Source organism: Haliotis asinina, chromosome 6 (genome assembly GCF_037392515.1).
Source record: "Haliotis asinina isolate JCU_RB_2024 chromosome 6, JCU_Hal_asi_v2, whole genome shotgun sequence".
In the NCBI taxonomy this organism is placed as follows: domain Eukaryota; kingdom Metazoa; phylum Mollusca; class Gastropoda; order Lepetellida; family Haliotidae; genus Haliotis; species Haliotis asinina.
The window spans coordinates 59,792,135-59,805,295 of NC_090285.1; the positions used below are offsets into that span (position 1 = coordinate 59,792,135).

Sequence of the window (13,161 nt, forward strand, 5' to 3'; positions counted from 1 at the left end):
TTGGTGAATATGAATATGAATATGTTCAAAAGAACACTAAGTTCACCGATTTCCATCTTATATTCCAATCATTATTTCATTCTAACATACAGCATCACTGGAGTATGTCCGCTTTTGCTTTAAACATGTATTATCTCGTTTTCCTCCCGGTCTGATCCTGGGCTAAATGCTTCTGGTGTTGAATAGGGATCGGAACTACATAATGTTTATTTAGCGGCTGTTGTTGTCACGCCACTCCTGTTCAGACGTTGTTTTACCAGAGTTCACAGTGAAAAGTTAACACTTACCTTGTTCTTGCATGTGTTTATGTCAGTGTCAGGTTAGGGGTGTCACTAGATATCATTACCTACAGACACCCACTGACAAACACGTGCTTATGTCGTGACACAGTAAGCGTGAACGCTGCATTATCTGAATGTTTCTAGTACGTGTTACTGAAAACTGTATAAACCTTCAGCGACACGAACTATATCCATGATCATTAGGAATACCTACAAGGTAAGTTAATTCACCTATGTTAAGACACAATGCGGAAATCTATGGACATCAACTTGAGTATGTGATCAAACTAGTAGCTGTATATACTAAATCTGGAAATTGTGTCAACTTCAGCCATGTTAATGCCATGTTGGTAGAAAATCTTTACATGGCATAGATGCGGGGAATAAATCAAGTCCTCAGTAGACAATGTATCGGATGTCGGTTCCAATGTATATGATTACATATGTGACTTTTATTCTGCTAATAAGCCATACGAACTGATTAATTACGTGTTGGTTTCACAAACGTCTCGAGTCCTTTGTCTTCAAGAAACGTTGATATATACTTCATCAATGTCACATTCATAACGAAAATATCTTTTCTATTCTTTCATCACTATTACGCCATATTACCGGCTATCTCTGCAGACTTACACTCAATGTTTTCAGGGATTGGCTACAACGAAGCCTGCACACAACAAGGTCTGTGTTACGATGCCAGTGCCAACTGTTACAGCGGTAGATGTCGCTGTGATCCGTGATTCTACCGAAGTACAGCCTGTGTCAGCAGTAAGTGGTTTATATGGATGTCTATGGAGCCTTACACGTGAATTTCGGATTCTGACTGGCTCATTTCTAATTCGGCACAGTAGTATTCTGACCGAATCTGATGAGAGCATGTATGTGTATGTTGCACCTGCAATATGCAGCTAGGTATGATAAATGCTTGTCCACCGTCCATTCAGGTCTTATGGGGTAGTTAGCCCTCCATGTTAACCTCAGGACGAATTATTATCTTCATGTACATTCGTCAAACCCTTTAGCGTCATGGTCCCGAAATGGGTATGCCATGCCAGGAGCTACCTTCAGCATATTTCGGTCATTTTATTGTCCATGATCGGATGTTTCTCTCTTAGTCGAAAATCGACCGATGTCACTCAGTACTTTCATCAACTTATATTGCAGTTTTCTGGACGAACATGGCTAAGTTATATATGAAGTAACAATATTCAATCGACCCCCGTCGGAACATCTAAAAGTAAATGATACGATAAACACGCATAATAATCACGACTCCAGACATTGTGACATCGTCAGTCTACAATACTAGAGCAGTGTGAATATTTTTCATTCACCCTCACAGTGATCGAATTGCGTAATAACGACTTTTTTGTTGTGGAAACAACATGTAATAGCGATATTTCCGCAATAAGTCCATTTCTCAAACCTCACTAACTGCATATGTTACTGTTGTAACAGCTACACAAATTGCTTGAATGTTTCCATTACACAAGCATATATCGGCATGATATGGGCACTAGAAATGTTACCGATGCTGATAAGAATGGGATACTTTGTATTAGATATTGTCTATCATGTGTGAAATCAGTCAGACATTTGCATTTCTCACCTCCATCACTTGGTGTGACAATGTTGAAAATATGCTCGTCTCACAGTCTCTCCCTGCCTAATATACAGTGATGGAATCCACCAAGTTCTCATTCATGAAAGATGTTTCCTGTATTGATGTGTTTCGTTTCTGTTCGTGTCAATTCAGTCAACCAACTCAAGCCTACCACTGTGACGGCCGACGTACAAAACTACTATGACAGTAACCTGGACAGCTCCATCTAACAACGTCGTTATGGGGTACTTGGTCTCGTTCACACCTAAGGACATTAATCCAATCAGTGTCGGGAGAGACATCATGACCACGCCCATCACAGGTCTGACGCCAGGGAGACTGTACAATGTGACCGTGAAGACAAGGGTTACCTACCTACAAGGACGAGATGAGATGACTGATACCCTATCTGCAGCTCCAAACCGAACAAGTATGTACTGGACACTTTAGCGTTCTTCTGTTCGTTTGCATTTGGTTGACAATGATGCCGTAATTAACGGAGTGTATTTACACCAGCATAAAATGTAAGTGACAATTGACCACAACGAAACAAAAGTATCATATTCACTGCCACAATAACTGTCAAGCAATGATCTCAACAGTAGATCCAACAAACACAATCCTCTTGTTCTTATTCAGTCTTTATCAAAAAGCCCACTTACGCACGGAATGACTTGAATCTGGCACAAGTATGAAACTGGTTTTATAAGGAAGGCATTTGCCATTACAAAGCATGTACAAAAGCAATGTCTTAAAAATATCTCAGGCCGATCAAAACCACAAGACGGATTTTCTTCTCATTCACAAAGTGAGAAAGACACCGAATGTAATTTGCCGAACGGAAAAAGAAGCTTTAGTTACATAACGATATAGGGTTCATTTATTTATCCTTGTGCCAACTGTCTCCCACCGTAACTGTCGCATGTGTGAGATCAAGCGATATCTGCAGACTCGTGCCAGTTATTTTCGGCCACTTGATGTAATTTCCATGTGCTTATTTCAGTGTAGCATAAATAATTTTCATGAAATGAATTTATGATGGATCTTTGTAAACTTTGACAGGCAAATGTGGAATCAACTCTGCTGTGTGTATACAATTGCAGTTTACTTTTCCGACCACTATTTAACTAATGATATTACGTTTATCAACTTACGTATAGTTCCACAATGCACAATCCCATAGGCCGAATTTTATAGTTCACGGCACTGTACATAAGTTGATTAAATTGTTGCCATTCTATAAATAAGCAAAGCAAAATTAAACAGAAACATATAATTGTATGTAAGATGATTCCTCACAGATGAGCAAAAGTTTACTTGGATCTTACAAAAATTATAACATTGAAACCTTTTGATGCCACACTGAATTTACATGTATGTCTATGAATATTGTCCGTCAAGTCAGGTGTCCGATTGTAACTGGCACAGGTCTGCACATTGCAGGTACCAGAATATCAACAGAATGTACAAAATGTAATAATTTGCTAATAATTACTATCACCATGTCATCCTAAACTGTATGTACTTTCAGAAGAGATGTATTCTTTTCAACTCGAAACGATAATCTTGATTTTGAAGTGTGGGTTAGAATATAGATAATGTTAGAGCAGTTTTGGATGAGCAAAACCAGTTACACTGTTGACATACCACACAGTGTTCTCATGTTCACACTATGATGATCGACAGTCACATATTGGCGATCTACAGGCTGGTTTCATATTGTCTTCTATAGTTAAACTGTTTTAGATGTATTACTAGTTTTACATATTTATATGTGATAATATAGTTGTTTTATTGTCCTTCGTTTACAGATGTTTATAATTAAGGTTTGATCTACAACTTGAATTAGTCACGATAAGGCTGATATATTGCCGATATGATGTTAAATCGCTCCTCACCCACTCACTGATGTTCATACAGTCTACACAGTTTATTGAATCTGTGAATGTATGTAGTTCGCGAATGGATCAGCAAAATCGGCATAAGCCTGTTAATTAGATGTGCATGTAAATTACAAAGGGAGACGTGTTTGTTGCCCAGCACTGTAAATCGGTATTCAGGACCAAGTCTTACCCAGACACCCCAATGATACGACAGTCTGTTTACTGGTTTTGTGGAGAGTAAAATCCACCAACCAAATTTTTTATTATTCTATTCGGTAAATGAGTATTTGAATAAAATCAAGATGGCAGTTTTAATTTCTCAACATAAATATAGTCTTCTTATATGGCTGATGAGGTTATGACACTACACTGGACCTTACAAGAGTGTCGGTTAGTGCATGTATGTATTCTATACACAGTAACTACAAGTATTTCAATATGACCTCACCTCACAAATTGTGTACATATGGATAAAGGTGAACGCCAGTAACCATGTTATGATTTTACATTAAGCAGCTAACACTGTGTCTTGAGGACTGTGTATTTTGATAGATTACATCATGCCAAAAACATAACGAAAACTGCAGTCATGCATCTATTCTAAACACCGAACCTTATTTAAAAATCTTTTGCACCATAATTCGGACAGGTCATAACATATTCAAAAAGTGCTGGATCAGGCAGTCGTTTCAAAACTGACTCAAAGTGTAGAAAGCTTTCTTTATGTCCCGCTATTCCGTCAGAGTTACTCGTGATTTTAGAGACTTCACCCATTATATACAGTCTTTGTCACTTGTTTCATTACAAGTAGGACGCTGATAGTGGACAGCAGACGATTGCAAAACACAACGACAAATACAGTATTTCCTGCGTCCGTTTTTAACACGTTAGAGTTACCTGCCCTTCGATCTCTGTGTCTGACGTCATAATGGAACTGTTTTAAATGTGATATCCGTGTCACCAGCGGGAAACGGTACATAAGGAGTAGAACGGTAAACATATGGACTGCATAGACATGTAGTGGGCGGGTCGGTGGTAAACTCTAGGAGGAGACTAAATGCTCAAAAGAGTTACAATATAACGTTTCTAAAGATATGGTCATATATGGTGAAATCATATAGTGATCATAGATCTATAATACTGACATCATCACATCAAGATTTAGTTATTACCTATCAAGTGACTGATGACACAAATGTCATCACAAGAACACTGTCGTCATTACAGCCCCGGCTTCTGTATTGGGCCTGGACATGCAAACCTACAGGGCCGCTCCAAACATCACCATTGTGTTCCCCAAGGCTGCAGGGGATGCAGACAGGTATCTTGTGTCACTCAGAGGGCGGGATGGAGATCGATACAGCCAACAACATCAACCTGCCAACACTGGGCAGGGCCTCATCTCTGTCGTCTTCACTGGTGTTGTCTCAACTGTATCGTACGACCTGAACATAGTAACACAGAGTGGGAACATCGAGAGTTCACCCTATACTACTGTGATACATGTTCTGGCAGCTCGTGAGTATCAGATCTTCAAAATTACACAATTAAATGTATATGTGGATGTGGTAGTTACCATTTGGTGAAATGCCAAATACATTTGTTCAAAAAAAGTACGATAAGAGCAGAAGCAATAAGATTTGTTTATAAACAGTACGATAAGCATATCGAAATCATACGACATCTGTAACAATATCATGATATCGCCGAACAGTTTTATACTGTTCTAGACTTACATAAAGTAAATCATAGATTTCCACAGAAACAGTACTAATTTTGCCCACAGGTGCCGAAAAAGTTAACAATCTGAAGTTGTTCGACAACACGTCCCGTTCTGTCGCCGTGGAATGGAACAGACCACTCAAACCGAACGGCTATATCTATGAATACATTGTCGACGTGAGGACTCACCCAGTCTGTGTAAAACGGACTATTATCAACTGCACTGAATGTAACAGAGATATGGTAAACGTTGTAAGTACAAATATCTGTTGATTTCTACTTTATTTAGATCCGCCCATCACATGATAAATAAATGTTCCACACTTCAAACAACACATGCGTGTTTCAAATAATACACATTGCCTTATCAAATAATGTGTTCTGCTTAGTGAAGACATCATAGAGTAGAGCGACAAAATGAATGGCCATACCAGTGATGCAAAGGTGGTGTCATCATGCCTGTGTCAGTAGTTAAAAGGAAAGGCCTGTAAGATATGTGTGACGTCTTTCCACCAATGATCTTAGACCACTCTATCACGCATCATTCTTTGTAGAATGATCTCTGTGAACATCAACCTCCACAGAATATGTACCCCCTTCCTTCCCTTTTTTATTTCTTTCGATATCCCAAATGTGAGTATTTAGTGTGAAATGCATGCACAGTTCCAATAATGATTGTTTTCCTTCATTCTTCATTGCTCAAACCATAAACAAACATACATCGGATTCTACAACGTTGACAGCACACACGGTCTCAGCTAAATTCTGATATGTCAGTTGTGTAGGTATTGTCGTTTTCGCAGACAGAGACGGCGATCGAATGTCAAACAAACATGACTGTGGCGATAACCCAAGCTGACATTGAAAACACCGCCCACGTCATACAGTACAACATAACAGGCCTGAACCCAGATACAGCGTATTCCATTGACGTAGTAGCTGTCAATGAAAAAGGACGCGGAAGACCCGGCCAAGTTAACATAAACACCTCCATGGAAGGTGAGACAAATAGTGTAATAATATATAACCACAAAAGAAACTTTGCATTTCAAAACCAAATGCCAGGTTTTGATGTAACAAGATGGTGATTATAGTATGATTGTACTGTTTTGTTATCATATGTTTCAATCCAAACTGACGGGTATTACCAACATCAGCATGTTTTCTGATGATTAAGCATATATACTGATCCGGCAAATTCCAAAAGGTAGACATGGTAAAAGGTTCGTGAAAATGAAAATGCACGCGCATGCCGTAACAACGCTACCAATAAAATGTTTTATTGTTTTGACACAATCATCATGCCATAGCTTACGAGATCCGAGGAATCAATTATGTGGACGATAGTAAGTTTTCCAGAATGCACGGAGGGTAGGTAATTATATCAATGTTCACGTGAAGATGACCTACCGACTGCAAGAGGGTTTTCAGGTTACTAACAGTATCCAAGACCTCCCACGTCGTGGGTGACCTTCAGTATGCCACAATGTAAAGACCGACAGATTGTGCGCAACCATCTGCAGGAACGCCTCCCCACAGCAATGGAAACAGCACGCCAAACCATTGGGACTCACGCCACAACATTGCGACTCGGTGTCGATACAGTGCGTCGACGTTTGCGTGGAAGAAACCTCTACTGTTACAGACCACAACGCTCTTCACCGCCCAAACGGACTGCAATGGGCACCTCATTATCGAAATTGACGTTATCTACAATGGAAAACTGTGTTTTTATCTCATGAAAGCTGATTTTGTGATTCAACAGTCGATGGCAGAGTGGAAATATAAATGAAGGCACGGGGGAACTGTTTTTCAATCTATGTATTGTTGAAGGAGACTCGTGGGATGGTCCAAGCATCATGGTGTGGGGTGTAATCGGTCTGAACCAGTAATCTGACACCGTGGTGTTCCAGAATGTTGGTGCAGGATGAGCTATATTGACCAAGTTAATATTTTGGACGTTACAGAAAGCATATCTTCCAGCAAACAACACTCGTGCCTACACTGCCAGAGTAATATTTGTCTCTTTGTCAAGACAACCTGACATCTAAACCCTGCACTCAGTTTAAATTGAAGTCCAAAGAAACACCTTTGGGACGAGATTCAAAGAAGACTGAATGACCTCCAACCAAGGCCGACAACTGCGGCTGGACTCGATCAGTCATCTCGCCAATGCCCTTCATCAACCGGTTAATTCATTCCATGTACAGACGATGCATGCCCATGTAATCCACACTCAATATACTGACTTTAGGGTATCAAAATAGTACCATTTTGGGGGATTTTGTTAGTGTGGATTCTATATGTGATTCCCGATAATGTGTTAACCATAATGATATTGTCAAGTTTGAACGCAATCCTCCGTTTTGTTTGCAATTTAGAGTGAAAAAAAGTGTGTGCTTTTAGAAACCGCTATCTGTGCGACATTCCTTTTGTTCCTCAGAATATATACCTTCTAGTTATACAGCAATCTACTTTACCTAAAGCCTAAGTGAAATTTTAAAAGTATTATCTACCTATAAACTTCCTAATTTGTCTTAGACTATATAGACATTATCAACACACACAAACACCCTCCCACACACCCATGCATGCACGCACGCACGCACACACACACACACACACACACACACACCTCGGTAACAGTTTCATAGCGGTTTGAACATATTGCAAACTTGATTAGATGTATCATATATGAGTCCCACAGTATATATTACATACATAACGACTGAATTTCAGGCGCTGGTGACCCTACGAACTTCACGGCAGAGAGCAAGTCATCCAGCGAGATAACTCTGACATGGGATCCTCCTCAACCCCGACCTGGTGTGACTCAATACGACATAACTGTGTACGAAAAACAGGAAAACGGGGGTTACAACACCTTTAACATAATACCAATTACAGGTGTGTTGGTGCCATCTGTCTTATTTACACATATTATCATATACATTACAGTCTTATCGATGCCAGATAACGTAAATAATCCGTACACACAGAAATGATGAATACATACTGAAAACTCATTACTTGTGGTGAATACAGATCCAGCGTTTCCTTTGAAACTCTGTTCCTCGTTCACAAATCTGCCTAACACTCAAGGATAAACGGACCTTATCCTCGTGTTTTGCCTCCAGACATGCTTTCTGCAATTTAGTTAATGACAACTCGCCCAAAACTGCCATTTACATCAGAATTAAATTGTATGATAGAGAGATAATTTTACTCCCATTTTGTTGTATTATCAAAGAAAAATCCGTTGTTGTACTGGTGTAACAGAAAGGGACGTTACAAGTGTGAAGGAAGTTTACTTTTCCGCCGCTTTGCAATGTTCAGCAAGATCACCCAGTGGCTCAAAACTGGCTTCACACAATGTTCCAGCGTGTTGGATCAATCCGGATCTTTCGCTTGACGACCGAACGTATTAGCCACTAGACTATTCCACTTCCCCTACAAGCGTGAAGAGATTCTTCAAGGGATCATTCTGTAGTTACGCACCACAGAGGTGGTTTACGGTCTTAGAATCAGATACAGAAGTATTTATCTTAAACATATCAATCTGTCTTCAAGCAGTGTTCCATTTATTGATTTACGTGATACCGACATACTGAGGTTTCCCTCGGAATCCCGGTTGCTAAGACAGCTACGTATCGCAGCAAATCATCTCCATTAAATGTGACTGGTCGAAATTGCGTATGTACATATAAATATAACGGCACACAAACAAATTACAAGTTTCTTTCAATTAGAAGATTGTGCCTTGGCGTCTTGTAAACAGCCAAGTGATCAAATTGCTGTACAAAGTGCTTATTTGCATTACCCGTTCTATTTGTCGTAGTCACACAGGCGGTTCAAGCTTACAAACTACAATGAAAAGACTTTGCAACTGCAGGTAGTACTTCATGCACTTACTAGCCACCGGTTAACGTTATCAAAAATTTAGGTATAGATCGGATGTTCCTCCGCGGAAATTTGCATGTTATGGGGACTGCAATTTCTACAGGTTTTGCCTTTCTTCCGCGCTATTCTCGTTACGCTGCGCGAAGCTCCACCTTACAGGGCATCGAAGAATGTAAAAGCTGTGCACCATAGCCAGGGTTATTCCATATACAGGTTCAGCCAAAGTGACATATCTTTTGTTGTTGATTAGTGCAGCTACAGGTGAGCCTCATTATCATGTAACATAAACAGATCGCTCTGCGTCCCTTCAGACTTCAGGTGAACGAACAGGTCAGTAAAATATGGAATCTGAGACACATCTCTAGACACTACATTCATATTTTCCTTGTTGTAATTACTTTTAAGGATGTTTTAAAATGCATAATTTCTCATAAATGCTTGTCAGAAACACTTTTAAACCCCTTTTGATAATATTTTGACGTCAAGAGAATACTCGTCTTCCTGACATGGTGCCATTGTTGTTCCCATGAAAAAGATTGCGTGTATGCACTCAGATCTAGATGACTAGATCCCCAAATTTCATGATTACGGCCAGTTTTTGGACGATTAAAACATTTTTTTGTTATAGCTTAAAGACATATTATGGAGAGCCAAGTGCAGTAATGTTGAGATTAAATCCATAATAAGTAGAAAATTCATTTAAATGTTTAAAATGTAAAACATTATTTTTGTATGACACAATGTCAAAGATGTAATAGAGGCAACATTCTCCTGTAGAACATTTGTCCCTTCACTTGTTTGTTGAAATATTGTGATACATGATCTTGTAATACAGGATAATAATGTGAAATTATGTTTCAGGGTGGGAAACCAACACGTATACGATTACAAATTTGTCCAGCTATTGGTTTTACAAGTTTGATATAGTAGCTCAAACAAGCGAAGGTGCTTCAGCCATTGTCAGGAGCGGCCCTGAGAGGACGATGGAATCAGGTACGAAGACAAAGATCATTAATATTTACTGATTAGCGGGATCTATTTCATTTGATATTTATACATAAGATTAGACACACACTGCTGTTACACAAAATGACGCGAAATGGCCGATACTCTTACCCATTACACAAAATGTTTTGTGTTTTTAGTCACTTCACGAAATGTCTGAGTTCACAATGTCTGACTGTAATTAAATACATACGAAATCTCTCTCTCTCTCTCTCTCTCTCTCTCTCTCTCTCTCTCTCTCTCTCTCTCTCTCTCAAAGACAAAGAGAGATACTAGATGATGCTTCTAAGTTGCTTCGATGTTGCTTCGAATCCTTTTGCACTACATCATAATGTAACCGACGTTGCGATGCACGTCATTTGTCATCGCCTCTTACAGCCTTCTACAGTAAACTGACCCGTGAAGGTCCGGGGTAGAATAGGTCTTCAGCAACCCATGCTTGCCACAAAAGGAGACTATGCTTGTCATGAGACGCTACTAACGGGATCGGGTGGTCAGGATCACTGACTTGGTTGACATATGTCATCGGTTCCGGATTGCGCAGATAGATACACATGCTGTTGGCCACACGATTGTCTGGTCCAGGCTCAACTATTTACAGACAGCAACCATATAGTTGGAGTATTGATGAGTGCAGTATAAAACTAAATTCACTCCTACAATCGTGCAATGCAATCGTGGAATGTCGCTTGACTGGTCAGCTTCATCTGGATGTACTTCTACTAATCTTACGTTGATCTTAGAACTGCGACGTTAATATTGCCCCATGTGGTTTACGTTAATCACGGATGTAATTAAAATAATTATGGAGAAGTTATAGCACCCGAACGTATACCGTCACCAAACTGTTTATCATTTGTTTTTCTAGTAACTTTCGTCTTAACGTATGGTGGCAGTTAACCCCGCGCGAGGATCGGAATTTAGGTCACCGACACGTTTGTTTTCTGCCTTAGATTAATAGAAATATCGTTAGAAAGGATAACTTGTCATCTCGGAAACTTTCGCACTGAACTTTTGATTCAAGCTCAAGCGTCCTCGTGCTTTAACCATAATATAGTTCAGGGCGAAAAGATACTTTACTATACTATTTTACTATACATGGTGAGCGAATTGTATGTCTTAATATTAAAGTGTGTGTGTGTGTGTGTGTGTGTGTGTGTGTGTGTGTGTGTGTGTGTGTGTGTGTGTGTGTGTGTGTGTGTGTATGTGTGAAAGATTGTTTGCTTCCTCTTTTAGTTTCTATTCGTTTTTTCAATAGTCTCAAAGATGTTCTGAATATATCCCCAGGGCCGACGCATGTGTTGGGACTGAAAGTCGTGAAGGTTCTTGGTGTGTTCAACGAGGTACAAGTGTCGTGGAAGTGTCCCAATCAGAAGGATGGTAGAAATGGAGAGATAGTTAACGCCAATCTGAATTATTTCACAAACGTAAGTTGAATTATCTGAGCACTTCTCTTTGGCAGTGATTGTTGCACTTAGCATTATTTCTAACTACGATCAGTGACTCATTTCAGAGCTTGGAATTATTCAGCACCACAGTAAGACTAAATAGAGCAACTTCACCCTGAATGCGACACGTTCATAACTGACTATGGAGTTTTGGGGGTTGTTGTTTTAATCTGTAAACACATATATTCCCTTAACACATTTTAGTCTTAAATGTGTTATATAAACCAAAGACATGTTTGAAGTTATTTAAGCATGGTAATATTTAACCTGCAATATTTTTCATTCAAAGCGGCGGGGAAATAAACTCGTTCATTTTTATCCGTATTACTAAGAGGGTAAAAATAATTATACTTACGCTGCAATCAAGTTACAAGCTCATAACATATGTTATATCTGGGGTTACTCTTTCTTAGTTAAGTACAGATTCTAGGACTTTTGTTGGTTCAAGTCCCATCCTTGAAATCGCGGTGGTTGGACGGATTAGGCGAATGACTGTGTGTTGGCGATTAAGTGCCTGACTCTGATTGGTGTGGGTTCGAATCCCGGATGGAACGTATCCCAACAAAAGTATTAGATTCCCAAATGTAGCATCTGTTACATTTGACCACTTTCTAAATGGTGTCGTGTAGTCAAAGTTATAAACTGCTTTATTAAAGTTTTATTACACTGTGCATAATGATATCTGCGACAGTCACTGGCCATTGCTGATTGACAGTATGACTGACGCCACATTAATTTGTCTGGGATACTATGTACGTAACACGTATTTATCATATCTGCTAGTGTAAGCTTGTTCGCGTGTCATATCCTTCCATATGAGCTCAATACAAATCTGTTTCCATCTGTCGTTATATTTGTTTACCAGCAACAGTCGATTTACGTGGAGCCTGTAAGAGGGAATAAGAACTATACCAATAATGGCGACTGCACGTGGAATGTGAAGGTGACCGTAACTACAGAATTCAAGTATGTCTTCGAGGTAAGTTGAGACACGAGGCACGAAAATATCATTATACCCATTATGAATGCGATTAATATGTTCGTAAGGAAATATCAATCAGTGTAACGGTAAAAGACATGAATCCTTCCAAAGAGTGAACCGGATTCACAATCACAGTTTGGCTATAAAGATAAGAGGTTGTAAGCCGCGAAAATGAAAAGATGATCTGACCTTGCTGTAAATCAAGTTAGCTTATGCTATCACCTGGTTGTCCTTTGCCGTCTGTCCGGTGTTAACGCCACCAGTAAATATGAATACCTGAGACACAATGTACCTATAAATAAAAAAATGCATGGGTTGATTTTCACCAAAGAAAACA

The 13,161-nt window shown here is 39.5% G+C and overlaps 1 pseudogene; it reads left to right on the forward strand.

Moving 5' to 3' along the window:
• The window catches only part of LOC137287983 (tenascin-N-like), a 44,595-nt pseudogene that overhangs the window by 20,282 nt on the left and 11,152 nt on the right, over positions 1–13,161 (forward strand).